At 39.0% G+C, this 16381-nt stretch overlaps 1 protein-coding gene across 1 annotated transcript in view; it reads right to left on the bottom strand.

Annotated features, from left to right (window-relative positions):
* The window catches only part of tradd (tnfrsf1a-associated via death domain), a 55780-nt gene extending 42412 nt beyond the window's left edge, over positions 1–13368 (bottom strand). Inside the window, exon 1 of the mRNA XM_042061070.1 lies at positions 13232–13368. The gene's annotated coding sequence lies outside the window, so the exon portion shown is untranslated. The remainder of the gene's footprint in view (positions 1–13231) is intronic.
* Between the last annotated feature and the right edge of the window lie 3013 nt (positions 13369–16381).

Genomic DNA, 16381 nt, shown 5'->3' with positions numbered 1-16381 from the left:
AAGTTTTTTCTAGGGATCGACCGATATATCGACCGGCGAATCGGCAATTCACGTGCAGACTGCCCCTCCCCCACTGAGCAGAGTGCCGGCCTGCTCTTCAAGACAACAGTAAACTTTAAGCTTTTAACTTTAAACTTTTAGTTAACTTTCAAAGCATCTTAACTGTTTGACTTTGCTGAAATATTGCAATACACTTTGAAGGTGGAAGCAAGTTTGTGGGTCCAAATGGAAAAAGCGAATGATAGCCTACTTTATTTAATGCTTAATGCCTCGTTTATAAAACTGCTTGCCATTGTATTTAGGGAGCTGCAAATAGCTAAGTTGTAGGCTATCTATATGCATGCGGTTACGGTAGGCTAGCTGTTAAGCTGTTACAAACACTGGTCATATGATTAAGTAATGCCAACGTTATTCTGTGGTATTTGTGGGAGTTTTCTTCAGCGACCACCTAGCTGAGTATTGGACGCGTGTGGTGTGTGTGTCTCCCTCCCTGAATGCCTCTTCTATAAAACTGCTTGCCATTGTATTTAGGGAGCTGCAAATAGCTAAGTTGTAGGCTATCTATATGCATGCGGTTACGGTAGGCTAGCTGTTAAGCTGTTACAAACACTGGTCATATGATTAAGTAATGCCAACGTTATTCTGTGGTATTTGTGGGAGTTTTCTTCAGCGACCACCTAGCTGAGTATTGGACGCGTGTGGTGTGTGTGTCTCCCTCCCTGAATGCCTCTTCTATAAAACTGCTTGCCATTGTATTTAGGGAGCTGCAAATAGCTAAGTTGTAGGCTCCCTATGCATGCGGTAGTGGTAGCTGTTACGAACACTGGTAAATCAGATGATTAAGTAATGCCGACATTGTTCCGAGATATTTGTGGGAGTTTTATTCAGCGACCACCTGGCTGAGTTTTGGACGTGTGTGGTGTGTGCGTCTCCCTCCCCCTCTCCCTTCGAGCGGGGCGGAGTTGCTATCGCAGTGATATCAGAGCTTCAATAATGAGAGACGTGTTCTATGTAGTTGAATATTAATTCGTGTTAACGTTTATCATGTACCAGACATATCGTGTATGCCTTACTTGTTTAGAGCCGTTTGCTAACGTTATCATTATCAATCCATTTCAACGGTGGTTCGTCAGCTACCAAACAGAAGTTTGTCTGTGCGTCTGGTCTGTCTCACTCAATGGGACACACGCATCACAGCGATATGAGAGTGCTGCGTTACCTGAAGGAGAGATTTTAAAACTTTGAGAGATATGTTTTTATAGCTTTTGATGTTGATGCCGTTTAGAACAGAAACATCTGACACCATGTTATTTTCCTCTGCTGATTTATGTTCTGTGGTTGACAAATCTGGCAGCTTTTTTTAGAAAAATATAGACATAGAAAATTTTAAACCATGCAGTCTTAAATTACAAATCAAGCACTTTATTTCAATAGCTACTTTTCAGGCTTATTGTTTTCTTAAATTATTTAAATGTGTTGACAAAGGACATTTTGTGATGACCTGAATTATGTCTTATAATATGTCAGCAAGCAATGCATCATCAAGGCTGTGTTGTAAGATGTTGATGAAAGCATTTTGCACAGTTAACCATATCCTGTGCACCCATCCATAAGTTCAACAAATGTTCCTTTTTTAAATTGAGACTTATAACATTTGTTATCATCATTTGTGTAATTATGTGTCATTTGTATGATGTAAATTGAGGGAGCAAAATAAAAGCAGTATCGGCTCCAAATATCGGCTCAAGAAAATCGGCAGCCTGTATCGGTCATCGGCTAAGGCTGATGGAAAAAAAGCGGTATCGGCACTAAAAAATCCATATCGGTCGATCCCTAGTTTTTTCCATAGTTCAGAACCAGTTAGGCTACTATAACGTTACTCTTTGATAGAACAATATGATTGGTCATTGTCATATCATTTATAGAACACGTTACAATCTCTGGTTAAACTGTATCATTCACGGAGCAAAACTGGATATGTCCCCCTAGTTAAGCTTTTTTCATCGTTGTGTTGTCTGTTAGCTGATGCTACGTGGGGCCATTTTTTGGGCAATAGCTAGCTTCTAATAGCTTTAAACTGAATATGTTTTATATCGATAATATGATCAAGACTCAAGAGACCCTAGTTTAACAGTATTTCTACAGGCTGATTTATGCTTCTTCGACTCCATGCAGATTTTGTAAAAGTTATTGAGAAATAGACACAGTATATTACAGTAACCTAACTAGTAATACTTTAACCGTGTGTTGTCTTGATACTTCTGTTTCAGTCATTTGTGTGTAGATTGCAAATTATGTGTTGTATGACGATAGAATATGGTTCTTAATTAACTCATTGTATTGACCAAGTCATGTGTGTGTGCAGAGAAAGTGTAATGATATATTATGATGTATACGATGTATGAATGTGTGTGAGAGAAACAACTGATTGTCTCTTAGGTGCACAGACTTGTCTCTGTATCCTGATTGCCTGATGCTTATGAGACCTCTTTGCGCAGAGATGAATAAACTATTAACGAGTTAGACTAGTAGACCTTTAAGCTAAACACTGATTGTTTGTTGGTTTTATTTTCATAGGTTGACAGGCCTCAATGAACAGTGGACAGTGAGATAGACTGAGGACAATGGACCTTTGGACTGGCACCGACCAGACATGGACACCGAAACTTGATTTCTCTTAATGAATATCTTTGCAAGCTGAAACGCATATTGTAAAACACTTTACACACTAATAAACATGTCCACTGTTGTTTTCTCTGGAATTTATTTGTTTGCCATTGGTGGTGATGGATTTCCAAATGTATGGGCAATCTAAATTTTACAGTTCATGTGTGTAATCAGCTGATATTAGATATGATGCAATTGCAAAATCATGTAGGTTTATCCTTTGCAACATAAGGAAGATCAGACCTTATCTGACAGGATTCCACAAAACTTTTTGTTCAGGCCATGGTTATCTCCCTGGACTATTGTAATTTACTATTAGCTGGCTTACCTGCTTGTGTAGTAAGATTGTTACAGCTGATTCAGAATGCTACAGCACGCCTGGTCTTTAATCAGCCAAAGAGGACATATGTAACTCCTCTCCTAGTTACTCTCCATTGGCTCCCTATAGTAGCCAGAATTAAATTTAAATCTCTCACTTTGGCCTATAGGACACTGACCGGATCTGCTCCTTCTTATTTTAATTCAATGATCAAGACGTACATCCCCAACTGCCCACTGCGGCCTTCTGAAGAGCGTCTGTTGTGTCGACCAGTCATAGGTCAAATTCAAGACTTTTCCTCATTGGTTCCATGTTGGTGGAATGAGTTGCCCAGTGCTCTCGTTTTGGGTCTTTTAACAGGGGTCTAAAGACATATCTATTCAACATGCACTTAGTTCATTAACACTTATGGTTTGTATAGTATTGTTTTATTTTCATTAGGCTGTTGATTAATTTGACATTGTTGTTTATTATTGATATTCTCCATAATGTAGTCTTACCATGCTATTGTTATTTTTATTATATTATTGACTGAATGTACATTATTGCTATTTTCCATTTTTTCTCATTGTTTGTGTCATTAGGCTATTGATTGAATTGACATGGTTGTTTATTATTGCTATTCTCTTTATTATAGTCTGACCAACATCTTAATTTGTTCCCTGTTAAATTTTAAGTATTATATTGTTTTGTATTTGTATGTTGCTTTGGACAAAAGCGTAACCATAACCATATGTAATTGGAAGCAAGGTAGCCTACACATCATAGTATTACAAGAGTGGCTTTAAACGTAAGAAAACAGTAATTGTCCTTTGTGGTCATTCAAACATGTAGATATTTATTCCCATACTAGGTTGTTGCCTTTTCTATCCAGTAGGTGGCAGTCCAGGATAAGAAATAGAGCAGTAGTTGAGTAGGAAAAACGAAAATGAGAGAAAGTTATGCCCATGACATTTTAAAGAATGACAGGCTAGAAGTTTGCAATTTAGTAGCCTACTGCAATCTATGACTGCAATTGGTAGACCGTACATTGATGTTTGATGGCTAGCTGGGTAGTTCTGTATTTCAAGGACTGACAGGCTGGAAGTTTGAAATGTAATACAGTGTTTCCCATACAATAATCCCATACGACCGCCACAGATTAATATTCTATGTGATCTTAATATTCTATGTGATCTTATATTTAATTTAAATTAAATATAAGATCAAATCCTTGCGTTGCCATTGAGCTGCGCTTTTTACGCATGCAGCCTTTCCTTACCCCTCCCCGCTCTCTCTCGTAGCCTGCTGCCCCTCCTCTGCATGTGCATTTAACAAAATATTCACGATTGTTGAAGGATTGTTGTTGCCACATAGAAGCATTGCATAGAAGACGTCTGGCTAAATTGCTATTAAATCCGCTTAGCATCGTGACCATGCTGCGCAAATTTGTTCAAAACTGCTGCATTAAGTTAACTCTGCTAAGGTCTTATCACAACATAGTAGGCTACACTGAAGAGACTAAACTAAGTTAAGTTATGCAATCAAGCAGTATCTCAAAGCTAACGTTAGAATACTGTTTGGATGTCGAATTTAGCATGCTTAGCCTACTTACAGCTGCTTGACAATTTCATTGAAGGGCTCATTTTATTGACTCTGACACTGAATGTTTACAAAATCCCGATGTAAATGGAAAAGTGTTTTATAAACATGTTTTATTTGTTTAAAATTACAAAAACGGCAGGTAAGTAGGCTACATCGATGTTTGATGGCTGGGTAGCCTAGGCTAGTTCTGTATTTCAAGGATTGACAAGCTAGAAGTTTGAAATAATACTGCAACAAATGTTTTATTTGTTTAAAATTACATAAACGGTAGCTAAGACAGTAGGCCTACAATCGGAATGTGTTTCATGAATCGTGCAGATCTAATAACCGTGCAAACCAGGTGCCCACACTATGCTATTTGCTTCGCGCTCGGCCTAGTCACGCTATCACAATAGCTCTGCACTTGATTGCTCTTCCTTAGCTACCAGCTGTTTTTGTCTCGGTAGACTGAAATTGAATTTCACGTTTTGAAACTGAATTGTGAAAACTGAATGTGAAAGTTCCAAGAGCGAAATTTTCAGTCAGGATAATTTATGTATCAGAGCAAATGAGTTCAATTTCAAAATATTATATTAAATTTCAAGTTGACTGGGATTGACAAATTCATATTCAAATTCATATTCAAATTCGGTTTAAGGTGACACAAGTTTTACTCCATACCCAAATAGAATGTTCAAGCATTGTTTTTGTTTACCTTGTTGAAAGGGTCTATAAGTACTTCATTACCCACTAGGGCTGTTGGAACGAATTTCTAAAGTCGAATATTTAAAAAATCCATACTATTCGAATTTGGAAATTACTATTCGAATGTGGTGTTTTGGGGAGGTTTTTTTTTATGTGTTGGCTAACTTTAGCGAATATCTGAAAACTAAATGCTTTTGTCACGTCTAATGCACAATCTAAATATGGCAGAAGCAAAGCACCCACGGAGATCACCACTGTGGAACATTTTTGGATTTCCATCAGAAAATGGAAAAATAACAAAATAACAATAACAATCTGCAGAATATGTAGCAGCGAGCAGCCTGAGTGCACATCTGATAATGTTACACCCTGACAAGCTAGGTAGGTAAACAGTCCGAGGATGAGGAACCGTGCAGCTAAAGCAGGCAAGAATTAGGTTTTTGCGTCCCTCCTCTAGGTTATGTCCGGTGCTTTTGTCACTTCTCTGATAGGCATAATGGTTCATGGAATCGCGGGCCGATAGAAAAAAAGAAAGCAAACTTTTCCCCAATCAGGAAATACTTGCTAATTTGGCATCATCAAACAAAGAGCCATTCAATAAAGTGGTAGTGCTATGGGCGTTCATTCAGTGTGTGTGCTTGTCTTCCAAAAGAAATTGAAACCATTCAAGTTGCACAGATATCGTTGGTAGACTGAGCTTTTGTTCAATATAACAAGTCAACCAAGCGTTTATAGTGGCATTGGTAATGCATAAGCCCGTTTATACAGTGTATAGAGATGCATGGATGCATATTCAAATATAATTCGATTAAAATAATAATGAATGAAAATCTAATTGGGTTATGGAAGAAGATTGACAGCCCACAATCCTGAACAATCCCACAGTGATGCCGCTGATTGGTGGAAAGTCTGTTAGGGTAAGGTTTCCCAGCAAAATCACTGACCAAGATGGCGGAGTCTTTTACTGTCTATGGCTATAACACTAAAATCTTAATGTGATTAAAAACTTCTAGACGATCTAGATCAACATTGGTACTTGTATCAACAAGGATTGTGGTTTATATATCAGACAAACTTAGTCAGGGCCAATACACCATCAAATCGACCACTGTAAATGTTAGTTTAAACACTCAAACTTTTCAGGTAGCCGACATGCCAACCATTAGCATTTTCGACATTGTATATCATTGTAGGCCTAACCACGCAGCTAACGTTAGGCTACATGCTGCAACAGTATGAAATATATTATGTTTTAGTGACCTTGTTGTTTCTATGAACATGAATTGCCCATCCATGCCCCCGAGGCAACATTTCGCTGTTTCAAGGACAAGAGTGTCCTAAGGGGTGAAAACCACTTTAAATCAGGTCACATTATTGAGTGTAGTGAGTCCGAGAGTCAGCTTGTGGGTTTTGTAAGGACCAGCATGAGGGACAAGGCCTACAAAGTTGTGGTGAATTTTGCAGGGAGGTTGGTAATGCTAGTTAACATTATCAGTCATATCAATCATTAGCTTAGGCATACTTCTTCATGCATTTAATGAACATTTTGTGTAATAATTCACGGCAAGTTAATAAACTGAATATGATGGTCCAAGAGCAAACCATTGCTATTAATGGCACACTATAAAAAAAAATCACTGTTTGGATGAAAAGGTGCGCGTGGCTGTTGTCAGATTGGAAGTTGTTCAAATGGCTCTTTTTCGTGGTTGTGCCTTGGACTATATTATTCAATGAGGCGCGGAAATGAAATATGTACAGTCTTGTACCTTTGACTTTTTTGGATTTTCTGTTAGTTTTTTCACTCGAAATGATATGTTTTATGCTTATGAGTTACGCCGTAGGTGGTTAGCCTAAGGCACGGTCTATAACTCTTTAGATACAGAAATGAATGAGAAACCAGTGGCGGTTGCTGCTCTTTGAAATAGGGGAAGCTCTGATAAAAATGGTCAATAAAATTAAATTAATATTATTTAATTAACGACAAAACAGTTATACACAGTTAATTACTTTCACTATTGACTAACAATGGGTTACCATCAAAAACATAGCCTGGAAAAAAACAACACTTACCCCAATAATGTTCAAATGACTGAATAAAAAAACGTTTACCCTGCAAAAGAGTTGTTGTGCTTCATATTTCCCTCTCGCCTAATCACCTTTATCTATCATTACCAATTTGCAAATGATGAATAACTACTCATTATGAGATGTATTTCGTAATATCTTTATTGTAATTATGTTTCCCAGTGTAATCTGTAATTTGTAATGTTTTGCAGGGATGTGCGCTGGTGCACGTTCATGGATGATAGAAGGATGGTGCGTTGGTGCGTCACTGTTGATAATGCGCTCTTAAAATAACATGTCGCCATGGACTTCTGACCAGGTATCTCTTGGTCAGTGGTGTAATGCATTTTAGGTAGTGTTATATAGCGATTTTTTAGACAATGTGCCAGAGCACTCCCTAGGTTGTTAATTGCCGCATCCCATAGCGCATTGTTTAAAAACAAGAAGTGCAAAAAACGAAAATAAACTTTGCGCTGAGAAAATCCGCCATGCGCCAGGTCGCAAGATATGGCCCTAAACATATCACCTAAACGTGTTTTTAGATGTTAATCACTCCTTTATTACACGGCTCTTCAGAGTGCTGCAGAATGCTCCATTCACTTGAATGGGCCTTCCCAACGTTCGGGCCTATGTTAAATCTATATAAATCACCATCACATAGTATATAATCACCGCTGTCAATGATCTAGGGCACATAGAAACAAACTTTAACTTGTTTTGTTTTTGTAAACTTTAAGTGATTGGTAATCATACCAGATGTGTTTTGTAGAGATGTTTAAAGTTTTATTTTTTACCCTAGATGTATACATTCACGTGATCTTCCCCATGTGCAAACAATATCATACTACGTAACGCCAATATTGGAAATGCAGCTAAATGATGAATATTTGGTTTTCCCTTAATCCTACTGAATTTGTAATTATGTATCGGCCGTTCTAATTGCCGATACAGATAGTATGTCAGGGCTCGAAATTAACTTTTTTTCCCAATGTCCCGCAGCTGTCCCGAATTCTACTTGGCACTGTCTCAAATTCAAGTTCTTGTTTTTTCCCATTCTACATAATAAACAGCATAATAATCAGTTACTTGCATCACTTAATTAACTCGTTCTGGTCCACCATGTCAGTCTGAACAATTTATTAAATACCATTTTATTAACATTAATCATCTGCTGTTTCACACAACACTCATTTTCAGAGATTGCGTTTTTGGCTCTTTTTTGAGGTTGCACTAGACATTCTCATTGTCCATCGTTTTGACGGACAGGGTTGTAAAACATTCTGTCAATAATCTATTTTCACATGTCTTTAATTTCAATGTGTCATGGCCACAGATCTCAGTGAAAACAATAATTAGCATGGGAAATTACCACGAAGCTGTCAGATAGGCTACTCTCCTGCGTTCCCAATTAAATGAAGTTAAATCTGCTGCAACTATGTATCTCAATGTAACAAGCTTTGACAGTGTAAACGTTCTCTAAGAAGAGTGTAAAGCAGTTTGCAGTAGCCTAAAGTTAACCACAACGTCGTCTATTGCTGGAAAAAATAGCAAGCGGCCTATGATAACCTAATTAAATGCTCGGCAGGCAGGATTAAAGTGCGTGGCGGGCCGGATCTATGATAAACTAATAAATGCTCAGCGGGCCGGATTAAAGTGCGTGGCGGGCCGCAGTTTGGACACCCCTAGCCTTAGAAATGCCACAGCGAAATGTCAAAAGCTAACTTAAATAACTGTTTTCATTGTTATAGGCTACCTTGCAACACTATCGTTTTGTCAAATCGCAGTTGCAGTTGGCTATTTAGCTCAGCATGATATTGGTGACGTTTGTCTGTCACTGACAGAAAACATGCAGCGTTTTAGTCAGAGAGGACTGTCATCTCGTTTTTTTCAGAACACCAGTGTAGCCTAACCTTAGGCATACACTATCAGTCAAAAATGTTCACAATGTCATGAAAACAAATGCCATTTGCCTGCTTGCTAGTTAGGTAAGTTAACCTCTATATCGGAAAGTGACCCATTAGGCCTACCGCCCGTGCCCTATTTTTGTGTCTGCCTATGAGTCACTTAATATTCATTTAACCAATACGGCGGATTCCTAAGGAAACGCAAGCACCCAGCCCATTTGGGTATCTTACTATACATGTATTTGTACCAAAAATAACATTGTAGCCTACAGTGATTTGAAGAGCAGTAGCCAAAACAGTGTTGTGAGGCTGCGTGTACCGCTTCTTTACAGATCAGCTGGCTAACGCTGCTTTTGCCAGCTGCCCATTACACCAGGTCAAATTTTGTATAATTTTATTCAGACGAGAAAGATACGTTTAGATTCCCATGTGAACAGTTTAGGAAAAAAGTATCTATTTTGAAATGTGCTTTGGCATTTTTTCTACTGTCCCAGAGTTGTCCCAGACATCATTCTATTGTGTCCCGGAAGCATTTTTTATGGTCCCCGTTCTGTGTCTGTGTGAACTGCTGCTCTCACTGCTCCTTGCACGCATCTAGGCAAGTGGGCGTGTCCAGCAGGCAGCTCTGAGTGAGTGAGTGCGCAGGCAACGTCAACATAGTTCTTTGCCGACAGTCCTCGGCCTTGTGGATAAAACAAAAGGTGAAATCTGGAACTATTTCAGATACATCACGAATATTGAAGGCAAGCCATCAGGTACACAGAGACCCGTTCGTAAAATAAGTCATTTAAAAGCAGTAGGCTACGCATGGAACTTGGCTAAACACCTCGCAGACATATCCCAACATTTTTAAAGAGTTCAAAGAACGACAGGTTAACGAATATGCTATAGAAAACACGACTACATGGTTAGTGCCAAGTTCTTCTCTTCTGTTTTAGTCTAGCCTAAGTGAAACAAGCATGGTTCTCTGGGATAAAGCGAACCTTCCTTCATCAATTAATTTTGACGAGACATAACAAGCTGTAATCATAGGGTGCTAACGTGATGAAAGCGCAATGTTCACGCCAGAATAACATTACCATAACTTGTAAACAATCTATTTCATGTTCGGTCAGTAGTACTGGTAATATTTGTCATGGCATGTTGACTGCAATTTGTTCAATAATTATTGCCCAGATGTAGGATAGGCTACCCGAAATGCGCTAATTAAAGCCCACAGCATATAATACCACCAAAGCGTGTTGAATCCTAATAATAATAGCGACTTATTGTTACGTGGTAGCAAATCATGTTATGAAAGAAATAGACGTCATGTAAGAATGGCACAAATATATTGCAACAGGTAATGGTGTAGGCCTATCTGACGAACACCTGAGTGGTGGTAACGTCGTACTTGAACACTGGGCGCAAAGAAGACTATCCTCACATTTTTCCCTTTGCAACTGTCAAAGAAATCCCATGAACACGGGAAGGCCTAGGGTAGCCTAGGCTATACTGTACATCAGATGGCCTAAAGATTAGGCCCCTCTGCATAGCCTTCAGTGCAGTAGTTACAGCATGCAGTAATTTCAAAACTGACCTTGATCTAGCTTAGTTTGGCTACTTAAAGCTACTTTATTGCCAAAACACAACACACTGTAAATGAACTATAACAATCAATAAAGGACTTAATCACACAAAGTAGGCCTACTATTTTACTGACTATAAAAAATAATAATTATGTAGGAAGTTTAGAATCCAGAATTGACCTGCACACTACAAAAGTGCACCGAATTCAACACAAATGACTCAATACACTTGGAGGAGGTATGAGTCCTTTCTTTTTCAGATATCTTAGGATTTCGCCATAGTATCGTTTCAGTATCGAGCATCATGATATTTATGGCTGGTATCGTATCGAAGTCATAATTTTGGTATCGTGACAACACTATTATGTATTTGTGGGTACCTACATATAGTTGTTACATTGTAATACTGAGTGCTTTTACAAAACTTTGCCAATTTGCCTAAATTTTCATCAGAGGCAAAGAGCTGATCTGAGACCTGCTGGATGGGCTAAATCTGGTCATGATAGATTTGATATACAAACCATTCTTAACTCCAGTCAAGGCCTCATTGTCTTCAGTGTACATGTAACAGCTGTGCTGCTACAACCTTGTTACTCTTTGATACAGTGGAATAAACCTATTAAGTGTACCAGTTAATTACTTACATGTACATATGACATGTATGTTGTGTCTTCAATGTCTTAGAACAGGTCTACTAATTCACAACTGTGTTGGTACAGTGGCATAAACCCATTAAAATGGACCCATTAAAAATGGAACCCCCAGAGAATGTCAGGTTAATCATACATATAACGGAAGAGAGGGGCGATTAAAGATATTGCATTTTCATTTTTTACTGGGGGAGTGCAAATCACAAATGAGTGATTATGGGCTAGGTTGATGTGGGCCCTTGAGACCAACATACCATAAAAATGTCTTCATTCTTGGTGCCACGGTTCAGGTAGTTAGGGGTGGGGGGGGGGGGGGGAGTGGCCCCCGGGGACCAAACTAAATTTTTCCGTAAAAGTCTAGTGAGGCTACATACCCACCAAATTTCATGTGCCCTGGTGTTTCGGTGTCCCGGGTATCGTTGACCAAAAATTCAGGAAATAGATGACGGGGAAAAAAAAAAACTTTGACAATCCCTATATGACCGCTTCGGTAGCGGCGGTCATAATTGACAGCTGTGATTGACAGGCGCTCAGAATGTGCTGGACTGAGCGCCGGTTGTATTTTGTCCGCTATGCGGTACGTCTACTGCGTGTTTTTTTCTTCATCATGATAAAACATAACTAATGAATACATGATAATTTTGGGAAGAATTTACACAATTAAATCTTGTTTTAACAATAGGAACATTTGTAACTCCGTTACCATGACTTATGAAACATGTTAAAACCAGTCAGTCGCAAAATCTTTGGTCATATTATAGGAAACAAGTGTAGAAACGTTTATTGTATATTTTTTTAATTTTAATGTATATTTTGAGAACCACATGATTGATGTTGACTTTTATGGTAAGAAAGTGATGTTAATTTTTAAAGCACTTTCTGGCTTTAAAATCATATGAAGATTTAATTTCACAAGACCATTTTGCACTACTAAGTATATGTAGGCACATACACACTGACATATTGTTCTTAAATGTTGGTTCATTAATTGAGTAGCACCAACAAATGTGTGACTCCGTTACCGCGTGATCTTCCCCACATCCAAGTGGTCTGTGAGGTAAGTTTGTGTGAAAGAATCTGAACTATACTTGAACAAAGTATTTGAAGTGTGCAAATAGGCGGTTTATGCACCCTAATATTTCTAACTAGTCCCAAGGGGGAGGGGCTAGGACGTAAGAAAGAAAAGAATGATTGACAAATACTAAATGAGACAGATACATTCACACTTGTTTTGAGCATATCTTAGCACCACACAATCTAAATACCATTTGAAATTTGATGCAAAATACGTCAAATGCCACTGGGCTAGGCCTACGCTTTTCAATTAGCTGAGGCAGAGATTGAACACCACACACACACACACAGCTTGCCAATTGATAACTAGGGCCGGACAAGTTCCTGCGATGTTTTTCCTTCATGCTGACAATTGAAAATGCGATGTTGTTGACAACTGTATGTCACGCGTAGGTGTGTTGGAACGTGCTAAACCTGGGACATCACTACAAAGGAACGACATTAGTTAGGCTATATTGCAGTAGGCTACAGGCGGAAAAAGTTAAATGTAATCCATAGATTGTCATGAAGAGCGATCTTTTCGTCTTGGGCCCAGAAGTTTGTGCTCCAATAAATCATATCTAACAAATAATAGGCTACACGAATAGATCGCTGCATGGCATGACGAAGTCACTGCTGAACTACAGAATTCTAATTAACTTTAGCACTCGAAGTTAAGCATGTGACTGTCACAGCTGAGGCACACAGATATTAGCCTTAATACAAATGCACAAATACCTTAAAGTAAGCCCATCTCTTGAATGCTGGCTTCGTTCAATTTTAGGACAATAGTTTAACTAGGGGTTTAGCCAACTGCTCTTCTTTCAAGGAAGTCCTGTCTGAACTCAACAATGACGTCACTATTCCAAAGCGCCCTCATTGCCACATTCAAGACAACTCGGAGCATCCGACTTTAATGTCTGCGTTTGGAACGTCCGATCATCCATTCATTACCCACAAACAAGTAATGCATAGAGCTGGTAAGTCCCGCCCTTTCCGCTGGACCTCTAGATTGAAAAATCGTCAATGCAAGTGAATGTGAGAAAATAATTATTTTCTGGTCCCGTTTGAATTTTGCCATGAATGTGAACATATGTTGTCTGTGAATTTTTAATATAAATGTTCGTGTAAAGAATGCTACAATTGAGCGGGTAGAAGTTTGATGGGTTAAACTTTGTGCGAGAGCACTTTGTGGACTACAACTTACCGCTAGACGACAGATCACTAGTTTCCCATAACAACCATCAGTTGGTCGAGATGTAGAGGGTTATTAAAGGAACCATATGTAAGAAAAATATTTCAATTAATCATAAAATGTCCCTGATATGTCACTAGACATTAAGAAATCATGTTCATTTCAAATAGTTATATCACTGACAACAGTAGTCCGGCCAGGATATTGTCATTTAAAAAGTGAAGTTGCAGCCCTCAACTGATGTTGATGTTGTGTTTTGTCATGTCATGTTGTATTTTGGCCTGATGCGCCACCCTCCACCTATCTACTAATCACAAAGTCAGTAGTGTTTCGCCATCAGGTTTGGCAACCTCGAGTCAGGGGGGAGGGGGAGGGGATACACCGCTCTACAGTATTTTGAAAGTGATTGCAGTACCAGTTTTGGCCACAATCTTACATATGGTTCCTTTAAGATCGACTTTGAACACAGTGAACCATACAACTTTACAATCACACTGTATCGTAGTGTTAATGTGTTGAGTGAAGCTAGACATGTTTCAAATATTTTTGTTACCATGTGTGTTTATTCCTGCCGTTACAAAAACTAGCATCTCAGTTAATGTTAGCGATTAGAGCTAGCTCACGTCACAGGCGACATGTAGTCTTTCTCGTTATGTCTTTTCCACAACTGATAGCCGAAGATTCATATAATATACTGTCAAACTCGTAACATGAAAAATTATATTAAAAATTCACAGACGACATATGTTCACATTCATGGCACAAATCAAACGGGACCAGAAAATAATTATTTTCTCACATTCACTTGCATTGACGATTTTTCAATCTAGAGGTCCAGCGGAAAGGGCGGGACTTACCAGCTCTATAACTCATAAGTGCATTCCCCTTATTTTTGTTGGGTATCAATCAAACCTTGTAAACCCATATTTAGCTGCAAAAATGACATAGACAACATATGAAATGTTGAAGATGACAAATGCCCCCCCCCCCCCCCCGCCAATACACAGCACATTATCTCATGAAGAAGCTTCTCCAACACACATATAGAGCTGCACAGTCCCGCCCACAGCCAAAATGCGGTTAGGTGCCGGATGTAAGATTCCCATTCATTTGTCCCATTGACGTTTGGAAAAATCCGTATCTAAAGAGTTTTACAGCATGTCTTAGGCCAACTAGCTACGGCATAACTCATAAGCATATAACATATCATTTCGAGTGAAAAAACGAAGAGAAAATCCAAAAAAAGTCAAAGGTACAAGACTGTGTACATATTTTCATTTCCGAGCGAAGGAACTACTCATCCCATAAACCACCGCGCCTCACTGAATAATATAGGCAAAATCGGCGCGATTTATTTTGCCATTTCCAACCGGCGACCGCACGCAAACCCTTTCCTCCAAACAGTGATTTTTATATAGTGAATGTGCAGTTAATAGGAGATATTTCAGGAGTAATCGTGTAAATAATAGTGTTTTGATATTGAATTTTATATTTATCATTGTGTATTTTACATCGTGTGTGTGTGAAAGCGGTTAACGTGGCAGTGCTTCGTAACGTTACCTGACTCATCCTATGCTGTCATCACTGCTCAGTCGGGCTGATGCATGGACTGGTGCATGGTCTGCTCTTGGACCACCATATTCAGTTTATTATTTTGCTGTGAATTATTACACAAAATGATCATTAAATGCACAAAGTATTCCTAGGTTAATGATTGATATGAATCATACAGTATGAAGGCTACAGTAGCCTAGCTAATGTTAACTAGCACTGCTAGCAGCATTAACGCTACCAACCTCCCTGCTTAACTCACCACAACTTTGTAGGTCTTGTCCCTCATGCTGGCCCTTACAAAACCCACAAACTGACTCTCGGACACACAACAGTCAATAATGTGACCTGATTTAAAGTGGCTTTCACCCTTTAGACACTCACTAAAACATAATATATTTCATACCTGTGTTGCAGCATGTAGGCTAATGTTAGCTGCATTATGTAATGACATACAATGTCGGAAATGCTAAAGGTTAGCCTGTCGGCTACCTGAAAAGTTTGAGTGTTTAAACTAACATTTACAGTGGTCTATTTGATAGTGTATTGGCCCTGACTAAGTTCGTGTGATGTATAAACCCCATTCCTTGTTGAGACAAGTACCAATATTCGTCAAGAAAGTTTTTAATCACATTAAGATTTTCGCCATCTTTGTCAATATTTTTCGCTGAGAAACTTTCAAACTATGACCATAACGGCCTTTCCACCAATCAGAGGCATCACTGTGGGATTGTGGGATTGTTCAGGATTGTGGGTAATTAAGTACTTATCCAAGAGATCGCGAATAAAAGGCATTTATCTCAAAACAAGGTTAGTGCCCCATGAACTCTTGGTGTCTATAGGAGCATATACAATCGCTTAGTACAGCCGTAGCTGGTTTTAAGTCTACCACGTGCAGTTAAGTTTTTATGGCTTATACCGCAATTGTCAATGGAGAAATTGCATTGATTTTTTACATCCGGCATCGGCTGTGGGCGGGACTGTGCAGCTCTATTGCACACTGCCCTCTCCCCACATACACAGCACACTATCCCATCTCCCCTGTCACCCCCCCAACACACACACCAAGACCCCTAGCAGTTGGGTTAGCCCCTTGAGCCGTGGATCTGCCCAAGGTTTCTTCCTTGGTAAGGGAGTTTTTC

The sequence above is a fragment of the Alosa sapidissima genome, chromosome 14, assembly GCF_018492685.1.
Source record: "Alosa sapidissima isolate fAloSap1 chromosome 14, fAloSap1.pri, whole genome shotgun sequence".
Lineage (NCBI taxonomy): Eukaryota > Metazoa > Chordata > Actinopteri > Clupeiformes > Clupeidae > Alosa > Alosa sapidissima.
This window is presented reverse-complemented; position numbering and strand designations above follow the sequence as displayed.